Here is a 20320-nt window from a genome sequence, read left to right as displayed (position 1 = left end):
CATGATAGTCAAAAACAATCTCTACAAGGTAGGTATTATTAAAATTTCCATCTGACTGATGAGAAAAGAGAAATTTAGAAATCTTACCCCAGATCACACAGGGAGTGATGGCAGGAATGATATGCAAATCCAGGTCCAGCCTGCCAACCACTATGCTGACTGCTCTATCAAAACCTTGCTAAATTAACAGGCAAAGAACAGAACCTTGCTATTTTAACTGTACTGAGACTTTTTTCTATATCCCAAGGGGAAATATTTTTCTGATTTAACTGTTCGAATCCCTTCCAAGTTTCTGAACTGGAATTTTTACTACTTTCCCTGTAAGTTATATTTACTCTTTAAATCAAACTTCTTTATGCTGAAAACTATACCACTATTACCATAGCCAAAGAAAGCAAGAATCTCTCTGGTAGTGACATCAAATTGTTGGCTTAACCTGAGTTTAGAAGCAATAACAATTTCTAAGTCTCCTTCCCAACTGCTTCTGAAAAGTCATATATTTCCCATCCCACACTTGATTTTCCAGCCAGAAATGCAAAATACGAAGAAACACTATCTTCTGGTTAACAATGATTAGCAAGGAAATGTCAGTTCCTAACCATTATCACAATGTGTTTGCACTAATATTTAATGCTATTGACTTCTATTTCACTTCTAGAAACAGGGAAAGCAGAGATACCTTACTGACTGCTGCAGACCTTGGGTCTGAGTGTGGAAATGCCAAGACGGTGTTGGGTAACCTTGGCTCTGACACATGCTATTCCTAGGTCCTCGGTGTACAGCCTATTAGCAGTGCGGACTGGTTCCATCAAATACTTTGAGTTTTCGAAACCACTTGATCTGGAAGCCCTGGAATCTCGACCCTCAAAGAGAATGGTTTTTACACACAATATTAACTGGTTTCCAAAGTCAGTAGCCAATCCAGTATATATATATTTTGGCCCATAAAAATAACAATCCCATCCTCTCCTCATTCCTATCTGTTTAGATTTCCCTGAGCGAGTAAACAAGCCACAAGGAGAATAGGCATGTGCAACTTAAATGACATAAAAACGGATCTCCCTAACCACAAACCTCACACAAAAAATGCAACTTACTTTCTGAAAGGACCATTTCGAAGATCTTCAATGTAGTTCTGTCTTTCTATGCAATGACCCCGGCATCTATTGAATACTGAGGAGTGGAAGAACTGTTAGACATAACTACAAAAAGCACTTCTCTCCCAGAGAAAGCAGATCAGAGCTGAAATCCACTGTCTATCTATTAAGGCTGTTCTAGATCAATTATTTCAGATACATCCCAACATAATGTTTTGCCTAAAGATAATTTCATGTCAGAAGAAATAAATTACAAACTTTTCTTTTCTTCCAGATATTGAGAATTTCATCTACATTTCTACCTCAACTTCTACAAAAAGGAAAGAACATCTATAACCCTCATACTTACATTCAATTGCAACATCTGGCCTCATGCCTTCTACATCAATCAAATATCTAACAAAACAATATAATTGGAGTCATTTATATACTTAAAAAAGCAACTTTTTCAGAAAATGTCTAATTTCACTTACCAATATAGTATAAAAATCTTAAGAAAATATTAGCACATCTAATCCAATAATTAAAGATAATTAAGAATGATATACCATGATCACAAAAAGGCTTTGTTCCAAGGATGAAACAAACTTTAAAATCTATTAATAAAATTTCTTACATTAATGTAACAATTTAATAAATAAAAGAGAAGAAAATACCAAACAGAATTCGCAGATGTTAAAAATGTACTTGATAAAATCCAAGTAATTTTTAAAATCAAAATATGAGCATATTTACCAGGAAATGAACATATAGCAAAAGAGAAATTAAGGAAAATATTAATAGCATCCCTAAAAAATATTATTTAACCAAGTGATGGGTCAGAAGATTACGAGTCACCATTACTTCATTTTTCCTTACATTCATTTTCAACCCACCACAAATCTTAAAAATAACATCACTTAAATAGCTCTAGAATGTCCAGATCTTTCTCCCAAAATGAACACCACACCCAGGACCAAACCACCATTAAGTTCAATGTCCACAAAAGCCTCCTAACTTGTCTACATGCTTTCTCCCTGTGCCTCTGAGGTGTATTCTCCACATAGGACAAAATAGATAGGTTGAGAATGCAAATGATTATGTTCTACACTAACCCTCAATGAAAAAAGATCAATGATTTTCTATTACTCTTAAGATAAAGTAAAAAACCTTAAGTATAAGCCTGCATGGTCTACATCCTACCCATATTTCCAGTTCTATTTCAATGCCATACTTCCACCACAGCCTAGCCTTCCTGGCCAGTCCCTGTTATAGGGTCTTACTTTTCCTTATACCCATAATTCTCTCCCCAATGCCCCTGTCTTCTTAATATCTACTATTCCTTCAGATAGCAAATCAAACCTCCCCGCAAAAAGCTTCTCTAATCTTCACAGAGAGGTCAAATCTTCCCCATTAATATGCATCTTCAGAAAATGGCGCCGTGAGCAGCGCGTCCGACAGATCTCCCAAAAATCACAACAAATTTATCAACTAGAAACAGGAAAATTTATCTTCGGAGCAAACTGAAAGCAAAAGGACTGTTATCACTCGAATCTGAGAGACGAGGGTGTGGAGGAAGCTACCGCAGGGACGTTCATTCAAGCCGCGAGAAAGTGCGCCTGTGGTAAGTCATCCCGCACTCGGAAGCTGCCGCCGGCCGCCGCCGCGAGCAGCACCCGGGTCGGTTGCAGGGCGAGCGTCAAGCAGCCCCTGGCACGCTCCCGGTCTGGTTGCAGACCGAGCATTGCAGACCGAGCACCGCTAACGTTCCCAGCGGCCCGCGCACGGGGAGCGGGAGAGGCCCCAGGGCGGTATTCCCTACTTGGGAGATTCTCTCCGCGGGCGGGGCACCTCACCCAGCCATTCAAGCTAACAATCAAGCGTTGGGGGAGGGGCGCGCGCAGGCAGCCTGAAATACCTTCGGGAGCACAGCTGCGACCCAATTACTAAAATTAACTTAACCCGTGAAATCTGCGCACCCTCGGTTCTAATTGATAAGATCTCTCTCAGTTCACCGACCCAAGACAAGAGGCGTGATATTTTTTGGTGCCTCTCGCTAAAGGGGCGGGGGCAACTTCTGATTGATAGAGCCTCCATATTCAGGGATAAACGCTAACAAGAAGGACTTGGCAGATAATAAGATCTATACCACACTAGTCGCAAGCAGAGACTAGTGCCTCTTCTTACCGGCCAAAACAGGCTACAAAGAGTGGAAAGCCTGGGTTGAGAGGTCCAACGGAATGCTAGGCGCTGAACAATCACCTTGACAACAATTGACTCCCACCCCCGCCTGATTACACTGGAGGCCCTGACTGTCAGAGCCCTTCCCAGAGCCTTGCACTGAGTGGGGATAGAGTGGGGATTTCCCAGCTCTTTGAGTCTCTTACTCCCCAGGCAGAAGCTGTGGCAGCCTTGTGGCTGGATCGCCAGGCTGCTGGTTCGGGAGGGGGGGACTGGGAGAGAGAATCCACGAAGGCGAACTCTCTCGTCGTTAGACCCTGCAGACGCCGGCAGGCCTTGACTACCAACAAGACTAAAGCCAATTGTGTGACATTGCCATAGAACCCCATCAACTGCAAGTCCCTGCCTGGGTGTGGCGCAGGGGCAGGGCCTGGGGTGCAGAGTCGCCGACTGGGAAGAGGGAGAGAGGAGAAGGAGGAAGAGGTTGACATCTCAAAATCAGGAAAAATCCACAGACTTTGCAGCTTGTTCCACTGTTTGTTGGTTGTTTTTGTTTTGTTTTTTTTTGTTGTTGTTGTTGTTGTTGTTTGTTCCTTCTATCTTATTGCCTTTATTTCCTCCACCTCAGTCCTTCTATTCTCTGCCCATCTTATGCTTCCCTTTTCTTGAACTACACTACCCATAAGTGTTACATTTTATTTCTCTTCTTCATCCTCACCCTCCTTTGGGGTTATACTCCAGGACACTTAATTCTCACTCTCTCCTCTTTTGTTTTTTTTTGCCTTATTTTGTCTTTTTCTCTTCCTTTTTTATTTCTTCCTTCGTTTTTCTCTTTTTCTTATTTTTTCCTTTCTATTCGTTTTTTCTTTTCTCGTTTTACTTTCCTCCCATTTAATCCTCAATCACGAACAAATTAGTTAATTTGGGACTCAAGGTTTTTTTTGGCTTTGTCTTTCTTTTTCGGTTTTGTTTTTGTTTTTTTCTGGTTGGTTTGTTTTTGTGGCATTTTGGGTCCTCCCAACCCAAGGTCTCCATTGTATTTGGTCTTTGCTCCACTTAATACAACGTATTTTTACTTATTATTTTTATTTTTTCTTCTTGATTATTCCTTTTTTTGTCCTTTTTTCTGGTTCCCTCTTGTCCCTCTCATTATATCTCTTGGTTGACCGTCACCCGCAGGCAGATCAACTTATGCTTGTCTAAGATTTTCTTCCTTTTTTTTTTTTTTTTATTTATTTTTTTATTTTTTGCCCCCTTGAACTCTTCACCGCAAACCAGGCCCTCCATTATAGGCACGATATTTCCCTGAGGAGGGGAGAGGAGGGAAGGAGAACAAAGAAAAAAAAAAGGGAGAAATAATAAATTATTACTGCTTTTTTTTGTGGGGTGTTTTACCCTTTATTTTTTTTTGTTGTTGTTGTTGTTGTTGTTTTTTTGTTTTTTTTTTGTTTTTTTTTTGTTTTTGTTTTTTTTGTTTGTTTTTTTTGTTTGTTTTTGTTTTTTACTTTTTACTCTTTATTAATTCTAATTAGTGCTATCAACAAGACCACCCTCAGATGCCAATAAGAAAGAGGAAATCGAATATTATGGATACAAAAGAAAGAGAGGTAACACAAATAGATGTGGAAAAATCTATGGAGAAAAGACTTAACATATTGGAAGCCTTGGAGCTAAATGACAGAGAATTTAAAATAGAAATCTTAAAAATACTCAGAGATATACAAGAAAACACGGAAAGGCAATATAGGGAGATCAGAAAACAACTCAATGAACACAAAGAATATATTACCAAGGAAATTGAAACTATAAAAACAAATCAAACAGAAATGAAAAACTCAATTCACGAACTGAAAAACGAGGTAACAAGCTTAGCTAGCAGAACAACCCAGATTGAAGATAGGATTAGTGAAATAGAAGACAAACAACTTGAGGCACAACAGAGAGAAGAAGAAAGAGACTCAAAAATAATAAAAAACGAGAAAGCCCTACAGGAATTATCTGACTCCATCAGAAAGAATAACATAAGAATAATAGGTATATCAGAGGGAGAAGAGAAAGAAAATGGAATGGAGAATATACTCAAACAAATAATAGACGAGAACTTCCCAAGCCTGTGGAAAGAACTAAAGCCTCAAATTCAAGAAGCAAACAGAACACCGAGTTTTCTTAACCCCAACAAACCCACTCCAAGGCACATCATAATAAAGATGACACAAACCAATGACAAAGAAAAAATTCTCAAGGCAGCCAGGGAAAAGAAGAGTACAACATATAAAGGAAGGCCTATTAGATTATCATCAGATTTCTCAGCAGAAACTCTACAAGCTAGAAGAGAGTGGACCCCAATATTTAAAGCCCTGAAAGAGAGGAACTTTCAGCCAAGAATACTATACCCATCAAAGCTATCCTTCAAGTATGAAGGAGATATAAAAACATTCACAAATACAGAAAAGATGAGAGAATTTATCACGAGAAAGCCCCCACTCCAGGAAATACTAAAGGGGGTTTTCCAACCAGATTCAAAGAACAAAAGAAAACAACACCACAAGTAACAGCTCCACCAAGAACACAATAAAACCAAACTTAAACTGTGACAACAAAGGAAAAAAAAAAGGGGGGGGAGAGAATGGAGATTAACAGTAGCAAAGGACGATGAAGTGCAGAAATACTTATAAGATAGGGTACTACAATGAATATGGTAGGTACCCTTTTCATTACTTAATGGTAACCACCCTAGAAAAAACCACCACAAAAACACGACTTTAAAAAGGTAGCAACAGAGGAAAGAAGTATGGAACACAAACAAACAGAAACAAATGATAGAAAAACAAAAGAGAAGAATCAAACTAGATACAAAACTAACAGAAAGCAATTTATAAAATGGCAGTAGGGAACCCACAAGTGTCAATAATTACACTAAATGTAAATGGATTAAACTTACCAATAAAAAGACACAGAGTAGCAGAATGGATTAAAAAAGAAAATCCAACTATATGCTGCCTACAAGAAACACATCTAAGCAACAAGGATAAAAACAAATTCAAAGTGAAAGGCTGGAAAACAATACTCCAAGCAAACAACACCCAAAAAAAAGCAGGTGTAGCAATACTCATATCTGATAATGCTGACTACAAGACAGAAAAAGTACTCAGAGACAAAAATGGTCACTTTATAATGATTAAGGGGACACTGAATCAAGAAGACATAACAATCCTTAATATATATGCACCAAACCAAGGAGCACCAAAATATATAAGACAGCTACTTATTGACCTTAAAACAAAAACTAACAAAAATACAATCATACTTGGAGACCTCAATACTCCGCTGACGGCTCTAGATCGGTCATCCAAACAGAGAATCAATAAAGATATAGTGGACTTGAACGAAATACTAGAACACCTGGATATGATAGACATCTACAGGACACTTCATCCCAAAGCGACAGAGTATACATTTTTCTCTAGTGTACATGGAACATTCTCAAGAATTGACCATATGTTGGGCCACAAAGACAATATCAGCAAATTTAGAAAAATTGAAATTGTACCAAGCATATTTTCTGATCATAAAGCCTTGAAACTAGAATTCAACTGCAAAAAAGAGGGGGAAAAACCCACAAAAATGTGGAAACTAAACAACATACTTCTAAAAAATGAATGGGTCAAAGAAGAAATAAGCGCAGAGATCAAAAGATACATACAGACAAATGAAAATGAAAATACGACATATCAGAATCTCTGGGATGCAGCAAAAGCAGTAATAAGAGGAAAGTTCATATCACTTCAGGCCTATATGAACAAACAAGAGAGAGCCGAAGTAAACCACTTAACTTCACACCTTAAGGAACTAGAAAAAGAAGAACAAAGACAACCCAAAACCAGCCGAAGAAAGGAGATAATAAAAATCAGAGCAGAAATAAATGAAATAGAGAACAGAAAAACTATAGAAAAAATCAATAAAACAAGGAGCTGGTTCTTTGAAAAGGTCAACAAAATTGACAAACCCTTGGCAAGACTCACCAAGGAAAAAAGGCACAGGACTCAAATAAATAAAATCCAAAATGAAAGAGGAGAGATCACCACAGACATCATAGATATACAAAGAATTATTGTAGAATACTATGAAAAATTATATGCCACCAAATACAACAATCTAGAAGAAATGGATAAATTCCTAGAACAATACAACCTTCCTAGACTGAGTCATGAAGAAGCAGAAAGCCTAAACAGACCAATCAGCAGGGAGGAAATAGAAAAAACTATTAAAAACCTCCCCAAAAATAAAAGTCCAGGCCCAGACGGTTATACTAGTGAATTCTATCAAACATTCAAAGAAGACTTGGTTCCTATTCTACTCAAAGTCTTCCAAAAAATTGAAGAAGAAGCAATACTTCCGAACACATTTTATGAGGCCAACATAACCCTCATATCAAAACCTGGCAAGGATGGCACAAAGAAAGAAAACTACAGACCAATATCTCTAATGAATACAGATGCTAAAATTCTAAACAAAATACTGGCAAACCGAATACAACAACATATTAAAAAAATAATACATCATGATCAAGTGGGATTCATCCCAGAATCTCAAGGATGGTTCAACATACGCAAAACGGTTAACGTAATACACCATATCAACAAAACAAAGAACAAAATCCACATGATCTTATCAATAGATGCAGAAAAGGCTTTTGATAAAATACAACACAATTTTATGTTTAAGACTCTCAACAAAATGGGTATAGAAGGAAAATATCTCAACATGATAAAGGCCATATATGATAAACCATCAGCTAACATCATATTAAATGGCACTAAACTGAAGGCTTTCCCCCTTAAATCAGGAACAAGACAGGGTTGTCCACTCTCTCCACTCTTATTTAACGTGGTGCTAGAAGTTCTGGCCAGAGCAATCAGACAAGACAAAGAAATAAAAGGCATCCATATTGGAAAAGAAGAAGTAAAGGTATCACTTTTTGCTGATGATATGATCCTATACATCGAAAACCCGAAGGACTCCACAAAAAGATTATTAGAAACAATAAACCAATACAGTAAGGTCGCAGGATACAAAATTAACATACAGAAGTCCATAGCCTTTCTCTATGCCAACAATGAAATATTAGAAAACGAACTCAAAAAAATAATCCCCTTCACGATTGCACCAAAAAAAATAAAATACCTAGGAATAAACATAACAAAGAATGTAAAGGACCTATATAATGAAAATTACAAAGCATTGTTAAGGGAAATCGAAAAAGATACAATGAGATGGAAAAATATTCCTTGTTCTTGGATAGGAAGAATAAATATAATCAAAATGGCCATATTACCCAAAGCAATATACAAATTTAATGCAATTCCCATCAAAATTCCTATGAGATTTTTTAAAGAAATGGAACAAAAAATCATCAGATTTATATGGAACTATAAAAAACCCCGAATAGCCAAAACAATCCTAAAGAAAAAGAATGAAGCTGGGGGCATTACAATACCTGACTTTAAACTATATTATAGGGCCACAATAATCAAAACAGCATGGTATTGGCAGAAAAATAGACACTCAGACCAATGGAACAGAATAGAAAGCCCAGAAATAAAACCACATATATATGGTCAAATAATCTTTGATAAAGGGGCCAACAACACACAATGGAGAAAAGAAAGCCTCTTCAACAAATGGTGTTGGGAAAACTGGAAAGCCACATGCAAAAGAATGAAACTCGACTACAGCCTGTCCCCGTGTACTAAAATTAATTCAAAATGGATCAAAGACCTAAATATAAGACCTGAAACAATAAAGTACATAGAAGAAGACATAGGTACTAAACTCATGGACCTGGGTTTTAAAGAACATTTTATGAACTTGACTCCAATGGCAAGAGAAGTGAAGGCAAAGATAAATGAATGGGACTACATCAGAATAAAAAGTTTTTGCTCAGCAAGAGAAACTGATATAAAAATAAACAGACAGCCAACTAAATGGGAAATGATATTTTCAAACAACAGCTCAGATAAGGGCCTAATTTCCAAAATTTACAAAGAACTCATAAAACTCAACAACAAACAAACAAACAATCCAATAAAAAAATGGGAAGAAGACATGAATAGACACTTCTCCCAGGAAGAGATACAAATGGCCAACAGATATATGAAAAAATGCTCAGCTTCATTAGTTATTAGGGAAATGCAAATCAAAACTACAATGAGATACCACCTCACCCCTGTTAGATTAGCTATGATCAACAAGACAGGTAATAGCAAATGTTGGAGAGGCTGTGGAGAAAAAGGAACCCTCATTCACTGTTGGTGGGACTGTAAAGTAGTACAACCATTATGGAGGAAAGTATGGTGGTTCCTCAAAAAACTGCAAATAGAACTACCTTATGACCCAGCAATCCCTCTACTGGGTATATACCCCAAAACCTCAGAAACATTGATACGTGAAGACACATGTAGCCCCATGTTCATTGCAGCACTGTTCACAGTGGCCAAGACATGGAAACAACCAAAAAGCCCTTCAATAGAAGACTGGATAAAGAAGATGTGGCACATATACACTATGGAATACTACTCAGCCATAAGAAACGATGACATCAGATCATTTACAGCAAAATGGTGGGATCTTGATAACATTATAAGGAGTGAAATAAGTAAATCAGAAAAAAACAAGAACTACATGATTCCATACATTGGTGGAACATAAAAATGAGACTAAGAGACATGGACAAGAGTGTGGTGGTTACCAGGGGTGGGGGGAGGGAGGACAGGGGGAGAGTTAGGGGGAGGGGGAGGGGCACAGAGAACTAGATAGAGGGTGGCGAAGAACAATCTGACTTTGGGCGAGGGGTATGCAACATAATTTAATGACAAAATAACCTAGACATGTTTTCTTTGAATATATGTACCCTGATTTATTAATGTCATCCCATTACCATTAATAAAAATTTATTTAAAAAAAAAATATGCATCTTCATACCATGTCACCCTCCACCTTGGCACTTGTCAAAGTTTAATTCTATATGCATTTCTGTGATTCGTGAATAGCTATTCTCTCTCTAGACTGTTAGATTCCTAAAGGGCCGATCAAGTGTATTTACTCACAAACTCACAAGTCTTTTGGCTAGCACCCTGCACTGTGCTTACAACAACAAATGCTCAATAAATATTTTCTGAATAAACAAACATAAATCAGTATACTGTAGCAACAACCACAAAAAATAATATGAACATCAGGTTTTTCATTAAGAATTTCCCTCTTGCCTGACCAGGTAGTGGCACAGTGCTGGAAGAATGGCCTGGGATGCTGAGGACCCAAGTTCAAAACCCCAAGGTCGCTGGCTTATGCGCGGGCTCATCCAGCTTGAGTGCAGGATCACCAGCTTGATCAAGGTCGGCTTGAGTATAAAATCACGCACATGAACCCATGGTCACTGGCTTGAGCAAGGGGTCACTAGCTCGACTGTAGCCCCCTGGTCAATGCAGATATAAGAAAGCCATCAATAACAACTAAGGTGCCACAACTATAAGTTGATGCTTCTCATCTCTTTCCCTTCCTGTCTGTCTGTCCTTGACTGTGTCTCTCTCTCTCACTAAAAAAAAAAAAAAAAAAAATTCTGTCTCAGTGAAAAATTAGCTGAGACAATAGCATATGTAGTTGAAAATGTTCATAGAATAATGTTCATTAATTTAATGGTTTTTTTTTTTTTTTTTCTGAAGCTAGAAACGGGGAGAGACAGACAGACTCCCGCATGTGCCCGACCGGGATCCACCCAGCACGCCCACCAGGGGGCGACACTCTGCCCACCAGGGGGCGATGCTCTGCCCCTCCGGGGAGTTGCTCTGTCGCGACCAGAGCCACTCTAGCACCTGGGGCAGAGGCCAAGGAGCCATCCCCAGCGCCCAGGCCATCTTTGCTCCAATGGAGCCTCGCTGGGGGAGGGGAAGAGAGAGACAGAGAGGAAGGAGAGGGGGAGGGGTGGAGAAGCAGATGGGCGCTTCTCCTGTGTGCCCTGGCCGGGAATCAAACCCGGCTGAGCCAACCGGCCAGGGCCTAATTTAATGTTTTATAGTATCAAAATCTTCTGATTTTATCTTCATCAGTAAACAAAGGAATAATGCAGCCTTTTAAATATGCACTAATATATATGCATTTTTAAAGTCTGAAAAAATATGCTCTAAATTACTACTGGCCATAATCTCTGGGTGGTGGGCAATATTGCTTTCTACTCCATACATTTCTATCATGATTGCACTTTTTGCAACTAATTAATATCAGTAATTAAACAAAACTTAGATGTGATCTGCCTGTAGTGGTTATAACTCACCTGCACATGAGGTAGCCAGTCCTGTTTAAACCATGGGTGCAGTGGACACCAATAAGTCTGTCTATAAAACAGAGAATGTAGAATTAAATAATTGAAGCACATACCCTAGAAAAAGTTATATAATTTTCAGAGTAACATTTACGAGTTACCAAACCACAACTGCAATGGAAAAATAAATAAGTCTGAAGAGAACAGTGTTTTCTTAGGAACATACTATAAAGAATCATCTAATAGAAAATCAAAATTCATTGTCTCTGGGAAATTTTGCATAGTCTTCAATTAGATGCAATAGTGGAACTTACGAAAGGCCTGCTCAGGTACTTACATTAAAATAAAACTCTACTTTCCAAAAGCAAAAATAAATAAATAAATAAATAAATAAATAAATAAATAAATCTCTACTGATAAAAACTCATTTGTCTTATCAGTAACTGATGGTATCTAGAAAAAGGGAATTAAAAAAACAACAAGCTGTAAGAAGAATGAAATTGAAATTCTCTCTCCCTTCCTGTCTGTTCCTGTCTTTTTCAGTAAAAAAAATTAATAAATAAAAAGACAGTTTCTGTAGTATTGCTGAGTTCCCAAGACACCTCCATAACTTGCCTCATTTTCTGCCCATCACCTGCCATGGCTTCATGATCCCTGTGAGGTACGCCCTCCCGTAAACAGCCCTGGTGGTAGTTTACAATGAAAAAGCAAGACTTGGAGATATAAGCGCAGGCTACACAGCAGGCAAACTGAACAAACACAAGAATCACTTCTAAGGCTTTTACCCACTATGTCATAGGATTTATTAACCCATCATTTTTTTTTTATTTTTTTTTTTGTATTTTTCTGAAGTTGGAAACAGGGAGGCAGTAAAATAGACTCCCGCATGCGCCCGACCAGAATCCACCCAGCATGCCAACCAGGGGGCGATGCTCTGCCCACCTGCAGCATTGCTCTGTTGCAACCAGGGCCATTCTAGCACCTGAGGCAGAGGCCATGGAGCCATCCTCAGTGCCCGGGCCAACTTTGCTCCAATGGAGCCTTAGCTGCAGGATGGAAAGAGAGAGACAGAGAGGAAGGAGAGGGGGAGGGGTGGAAAAGCAGATGGGCACTTCTCCTGTGTGCCCTGGCTGGGAATCGAACCCAGGACTCCCGCACGCCAGTCCGATGCTCTAGCACTGAGCAAACCGGCCAGGGCCAGCCCATTATTTTTTTAAATTATGTGAGAAATTACAAACGATAGCGAGCGACTGATTTCTGCAAAATATGTTTCTGTGAGTAGGTGCAGTCTGGTAGAAAGATACTCAGCATCTCCTGTCTGGATTACTACTTCCCCTTGTAATCTCTTCTGATTCATGATCCTCCATATGGAAGATGTCATCTTTCTAAGATAGACACTTGCATGGGTTTTTCCCTTGTTAAAAGAATAAAACCCAAATGCAAAGCATAGCATTTAGACTCTTAATAAACAGATCTCAATCTGCCTTTCCAACTAAACTGGAAGTCCACAATGATTTGAACTATGAATTACAAGGACCTACATGGGCCACCTCCCTCCTGGCCCTTGTCATCATCTCTGATCCCATTTTGTATTTCTCTGATCTCACTCACTCTCCCCATTCCAATGACACTGGCCTCCTTGCTATTCCTCAAACATGCCAAGGAGAGTCGAGCCTCAGGGACTTTGCACTCCCTATTCCCTCTGCTTTAGAACACTACCTACCCTGTCTTCCCCAGATATCCAATGGCTTGGTTCCTTCCTTCCATTAAGGTGCTGCTAAATGATATCTTAATAGATCAATTCCTGGTCATCTGCCACATTGTCTCACCTCTTCATTCTGTTCTGTTATTCTCCAGAACTCTTAACACCATCTGACATTCCACACATTCACTCGTTTATTTGTCTCTCTGCCACTATGATATGAAATATAGAAGGACAAGAAGAACTTTTTTCTGTTCCTATCTCCTAGAACAGTGATGTCACCTTTGAGGGCGTTATATAAACATTTGTTGAAAATGAATACATGAATTCTGTGCCCTTTCACACTCCCCTCGGTGGCACCAGAGACTGACCCTCCACGACACAAGCTCAAGCCCTGTGCTTTGTACCTGTTCCCAATACCTGAGCTGTCCTTTCCTCAATTTGGTCAAATCCTGTTCTCTGCAGCGCAGCCCAAACACTGACTCCTCTGTAAGGCCTTCCTCAATCTCTCCTCTAAATTCCCAGTGCACTTAATTTATTCTTTTATTATAATTAACTCACTGACTGACTCATTGTTACTGCTTATTTATGTTCCTAGATAAGTGTCCATTTCTAATGAACAAAGACTGTTATTCACCTCTAAATACACATACCCTAAAATAGGCCCCAAAAGCTCTCAAGTGTTTATTCAATCAATTCTACCAGTTCTAGGGAGTGGATTGTGTAGGGTTGTCCTCTTCTTCAGTGAGCCTGGCACCTGTGGGAGGGACTTACAGCACAGGTAGCAAGTGCATCATAAGAGGTGTTTACAACCTCCCTTACTTGTACCCAAAGTACACAGAGAAAAAATTTTAAGTATTAATATTTCCTAAGAATATCAGCAAGTCTAATTTTTACCCAAGCGGTAAAACAAGACAATTTATTTGCTATGTAAGTTCCTCATTTGATTTTCTATATAGCTATGTCATACTTTGGGGTATCATGAATGTTATTCAAAATCAGGCTCACAACACTTTAGATATCTTGTTAGTTTCTTCCTAACGGCAATTCAATTTTTATTCTCTTGTATTATAATTCTCAAGTACAAAATTGAATTATTTATAATGCTAATTTTTTATCCTGCTATGAAACTCCAACTCAGAAACATGGAGATAATAAATATCCCAAATTTACAATGAGTTATCATCCAAATAGCCACTATCCATGCCCTATAATGAACCTGCCTATCTTTCCCAACCTGCTGGTTAAGGGACATTCTGCTCTAGTTTTAAGCCTGTCTCTCCTATTCATGTACCTCCCTTTCTCTAACTACATTTTTGGCACTAAATACCAATGTAGTATGATTGAGCTACTCTGTATCTGCTATCTGCTTTTCCAGTCTCTGTTGTATAAGATTCCCTGAGCCTCTAATGTGGCTCAAATCTCTGTTAACGCTCTTCACATGTCTTTTTGTTCTGTAATCTAATTATGGTATTTAAAAGCTATCAATAGTTTCATACTCATATTTCCCAGTCTAGGCTAGAATTTTGAACTTCAAATATAGATTCTTTACTCAATATACAAATTTAACTTGAACCTTCACAACACCAAAATTTTTAGTCCTGCTTTCCTGGGACTGATCCAACTCTCATTTCTTATCCAAACTTACTTCATATAACTGCATGTTTCTTATTCAGTTTAATAAACCTTTCTGAGTGTTTTGAAAAGGCTCAGTCATTATATTTAGAATAATTAACAAAATTGCAATCATAAAAGTGATTTCAATTTTCCGCTATTAACAAATTGTGACGAACAACATTATTAAATCAGAAATAAAATAATTCTTATAAATTCAAGTCACTGGATTTAATGTCCTTAATTACTAATATTCCTATTCAACCTCTTTGAATTCTCATATCATTTATTGATTCTATCATTCTTATGAATGTATACATACAATTTTGTATGTTCACTCAATGTTAAAAGTTACTAACTAGTTTTATACTTACATTATGACTCCTATGTCTATTGTGGTCCTTTATATAATGCTAAAGATATAGAATACATTCTGTAATTATGTATTTCATGTTCACAACTTTATTTGACTGCCAAACAATGAGAAAAAATCCTGGAAAAATCTGAGTTTCAAGTAATATATATTTTGAATTATAAAATTGGAACATTTAGATTATTTTAGTCTCTGAAATGGAGAAATATGTGTAGCAATTCAAACATTAAGGTCAATTCTCCAAATGAACTCAATTGCTAACAATAATTTTATAATTTCATAATATTTAAATAACAATATGCAGAGAATTCAATTTTAATTATAGTCCAATTTTTACCTAAGTAGTATACAGAGGATTGCTTATTTGGTATGTAAGTTCCTCACTTGAATTTCTACATAGCTATGTCATACTTTAGGGGATTATGCATGTTATTCAAATATTGAAGCAGTAAAAGTGTTTTTCTAAAACATGATATATTTATTTTTTTATTTATTTTATAAATATCACTTGAGTATCTATTGTTCTGAAATTATGCTAAATTCTGGTGATAAGTTACTTGAAAAGTGATACGATAAAATAGATATATAAAAGAAGAAGTCTACAATAAAACTTGACATATTAGTATAAATGTAAACATATTAGTATTTCTATATGAAGTCACTGCAAAATATGCTTTTGACAGGATGGATCAATAAGTTTAGACAGATGCTATGAGTTTGGAGTAATAAATAGAAGTCTTTCAGAAATAGAATGGTTTTAGAATAAACTTTAAAACGTAGAAAGAAGCAGGTACAGAAGCACCAAGCCATGAAAGGGAACATTCCTCAGAATGAGAAGTCTTCAGTCACTAACCTCTTAACTAGTAGAAAATATGACTGGGGTGATAGATTGAAACCAAATTGTGAAGAAATTATATATCAAAGCCAAGAGTTTAGCCATTCCACTCATTCATGGAAAGACAACCACAGGTTTAAAGAGTGATTGTGGTTCTCAAATTAGTTTTGTTTCATTTGCCGTGTGTGTGTGTGTTTTGTGTGATTTAATTTTACATATATATAACAGATTTTTACTGAATGTCAGAACAAAATAACAATAGCAGAATGAATATAGTGGAATGTCAATGTCTTTTCTCATTGCCAACTTGTGAAAAAGTGGGTTGACATATCCAACCTAGTCCCAGCAATAAGACAGTGTCTCATTTGCCTAATTCATTCAGAATCATCTTATTGCTCACACTTGGGTAACTTTTAATTCAGATATTTTATGATTAAAAAATAACCCATGGAATTCCTTTGAATAAAATGATTAATTAATGATTTGTTACATGATTCAATTTATGCCAACAGGCTTGAGATAAAGATTTCAGTGGAATTCTCAGAAAAAAGATGCTTTGTTCTTCTGAGATATCCACCAGAAAATAGCCTCCATTTCCTAATGGATAGATAGTTTGTTCCTGTTTTGCTATTTCAAGTTATGTTTCACTAAATGTACCTGAATTTGGTATCCTATTATAAGTATAAAACTGTGGGTAAACTTATTTTACTATGTGAAGTGATCCAGAATGTGGTCTTAGTTAATTAAATTATTCTAGGCAACAGTCCAATGTATAAAACATTGCATTTTGTTTAGATTCATCCATGTGTTAAGACTGACTGTAAGGTCAAAGTAAAATAATAATAATAATAATGGCTCAAATAATTATATTCTTTTTAAAAATAAGATATGAGAGACTTTAAAATGACTGACAAAGAAAAATTTACTCAATAAATTCCATATTTTTAATATTTCTGAAAAACATTCCTAAAAATCTATATAAAATGTAATTGTTATTTTTACAAAAATGTTTTTAGCTAATTATACTATTACAAAACTAATATAATTACTGATACTTTTATTAGAGGCAACACCTTGATATATAATCATTCAGTCTTCATTAGAGATGCTGTCATCCTTTATCAAATATTGCAAATATAGAAATAACTTTGGAAAGTAGTTTAACAAATACCTTTTAAGTAATTCAAAAATATTTCATTATAATCTTGATATTGGAGTTTTATTTAATCATGGACTTAATTTAGTAAATTTATGCACAAAAAGGCTTTTGAATAGATTTCTTTGAAAACAAAAAGTCAATTTTCTTTTTGCAGAATTGATTTCACTTATTTATGATCCACATTTGAACCTGGAAGTTCTAGATGAAAATAAGCAGATGGTTCTTTCTCAAGTGCTAAACAACATTTAATAAAAAATAAAAAAAAACACTTCAAAAGCTCTTTTGATCAGGATTTTTGGAGGGAGATGAACATGAATTTGGGGTAGACAAAAAACAATGAGATTTTATGAGATTTAAAAATTGTATATTAACTATTCTTTAAAAACAGAAAGAAAATTGGTGGACAATAACTATCCTAACTTCACAAATACAGTTTGCTAGAACCTCTTTAAAAGTTGTTCAATTCTATATCTAGTTGTCAATATTATATAGATTTATCAATAGCTAATAGTAGAAGACTTAAATACCTAATAACATCATTGGTGAGTCTCTGAAAAGCTAAATTGCTTAAAAAACTTTTCCTACCATTTTCCATAATTAATGTTATTATTTAAAATACTTTTCAATGTGCTTCATAGATGATAAGGATGTTATTAGAGTGGAATAAAACAAAATGAAAGCTTGCCTCACTGAGCTCAATTTTTAATCAGAAAGAGGCGAGCAGAGTTGGGCGTAGAAGCCTGGTCTAGCTTTTTATTCTTCACCGAAGAATTAGAAGAAAACGTTCAATCACATGTGAACAAATTGAGAAACTCTGGAGTCCATGGAGGACTATTTAAAAGCTACTGCTGCATTAGTTAAACTTTTTTTTTCCAGAGACAGAGAAAGAGTCAGAGAGAGGGATAGATAGGGACAGACAGATAGGAACGGAGAGAGATGAGAAGCATCAAACATCAGTTTTTCGTTGCGACACCTTAGTTGTTCACTGATTGCTTTCTCATATGTGCCTTGACGGTGGGGCTACAGCAGACCAAGTAACTCCTTGCTCGAACCAGCGACCTTGGTCCAAGCTCGTGAGCTTTGCTCAAACCAGATGAGCCCACGCTCAAGCTGGTGACCTCGGGGTCTCGAACCTGTGTCCTCTGCATCCCAGTCCGACTCTCTATCCACTGCAACACTGCCTGGTCAGGTAATCTTAACTTTTTGTATAGCCTAATCTATTTACTGATTACCTAGGTAATCTAAATAATTGAAAGGAATCACTGCAAAAAAATAAAAATAAAAATTAGAGCTCATTTGAACAGCAGATGTATTTCATTATAAGTTTTAAAATGCATTTTATTTTGTTCTATGGTCTTTCTTTTCATTTTTAATCCATTATTTGATGTATTTCTGAGGGAAGTACAACAATTAATTGTTAGCAAATTTGACTATTTATCTTTATATTGTGTATTTTCAATATAAGTGTTTGACTCACATGAGAATTCACCAATGTTATACAGTATATATTTCATAGTTTATACATGCATAAGTATTTTAGTCTTTCCAGAATACTGAAAACTGCACAAAACTAACTCAATTGTTTTCTTGATGCACACACATTGTACCAGTGCTCTTCACTTTTATCTTGTTGTTAAGGAAGAATGAACTGAAAGGAAAAGTTTAATGATTTTAAGAATGTCCTTTCTTAATTTAAAATGTTAATTTTATATAACTTTTTTCATGATGAAGAAATAGTAAACCAAACTTTACTAATTACTCCATTTGTCTTTTTTTAATAAGCAATAATGAATTTGATACTTTTTCTTATCAAATTATATTTTAATTTTATTTATTAATCAACACATCTATCCATTTTTGTATTTTTTGAAGGTATTGTGTTGTTTCTGAAGTGATGTTCAACAAACTGTTCATATGCACACTGGTGCTAGAGCTGGATTAGAGCAGTTCATATGACTTAATTGTTACAATTCAAGTTTTGTGAGTTGATTGTCACAGTATTGAGAGCTAGAAATCAGTTATCCTGGGTGAGCTCTCCCACAGAAATTGGAAAACACTACAAAATAAAAAATAATATTTTTTAAGAACTGCTTTACTAGGACACCACTGAACAGGATAATAGAAAATAGAGTTTGTTGATTATACTTTTTGAACTCATCTCTTCTGATTGTCTATATAATAGTAAGAACATATCATTTTGATAAAAACAGGAAATTTGTTAATTTTTAAATAAAGAAAAATTACAATTTGGTATTTTGTGAAATCTTTTTCCTTATAAGTCTCACCCATTATCTTTTTAATTCCTTAAAACAAAATCCTTCCCTCACAAATATGATATCATTTTCATAATTTGGAAAGAAAATTTCATTTGTTTACCCAAGCCATTTCATTATTATAATTTCCAGACTTTATGAGAGATGACAGCAAACCCAATATTCAGAAAACCCAAGTAAAAGAGGACTTTCAAAAAATTTTCTATTTCTCAGCTATGCTTGAAAAAAAAGAGAAAACAGGACTTTTCAAAGACTAGATAAAATATGTGTGTTATTGGTCTGGAGGAATTTACTTTAACTCTTGGGATGTCTAATTATATTTAATGAAGCAGTAACACTAATGCATATGTTAATGAATTCTTCTGTGTTACCTAAACATTCTTACATGTGTTAACTTGTCTTCATTAACCACAGCACAATTCTCTAGCATTGCTACTCTTTACCTTTTTTCCTATTCTCAATTCTAATTCCTCCCTATATTCTTAAGTAGATCTATTGGTTTTAGTATTCATGAAAAGTGAACTCCGAAATTCCATGCATTGAGCTGTCTAAAGCCATTTGTTCTTTTGTTATTTGTTGTTTATAAATTGTTTTAATCACCAAATAGAACTAGTACGTATTTTCTTCTAATCAATACCTATTTTCTCTAAATGCCTTTCAAGGTATTTATTAGATACAATCTGCTTTCATTTAATATCACATTGATTTAATAACGTATGCTCTATTTGTGACAAAAGAAACAAAATTTAGAATTGGTTAACTATTGATTCATACCCTGACTAGCTTGATA

General features: G+C 36.0%; 1 long non-coding RNA gene across 1 annotated transcript; it reads right to left on the bottom strand.

Annotated features, from left to right (window-relative positions):
* Positions 1 to 1096: 1096 nt before the first annotated feature.
* On the bottom strand, positions 1097 to 11648 carry LOC136398398 (uncharacterized). Its single transcript, XR_010750000.1, has 3 exons — positions 11587 to 11648; positions 1447 to 1493; positions 1097 to 1173 (listed from the first exon to the last, which is right to left on the bottom strand). It is a non-coding gene; the product is annotated as an uncharacterized lncRNA (long non-coding RNA).
* Positions 11649 to 20320: the final 8672 nt, after the last annotated feature.

Source organism: Saccopteryx leptura, chromosome 3 (assembly GCF_036850995.1).
Source record: "Saccopteryx leptura isolate mSacLep1 chromosome 3, mSacLep1_pri_phased_curated, whole genome shotgun sequence".
NCBI classification, from domain to species: domain Eukaryota; kingdom Metazoa; phylum Chordata; class Mammalia; order Chiroptera; family Emballonuridae; genus Saccopteryx; species Saccopteryx leptura.
This window is presented reverse-complemented; position numbering and strand designations above follow the sequence as displayed.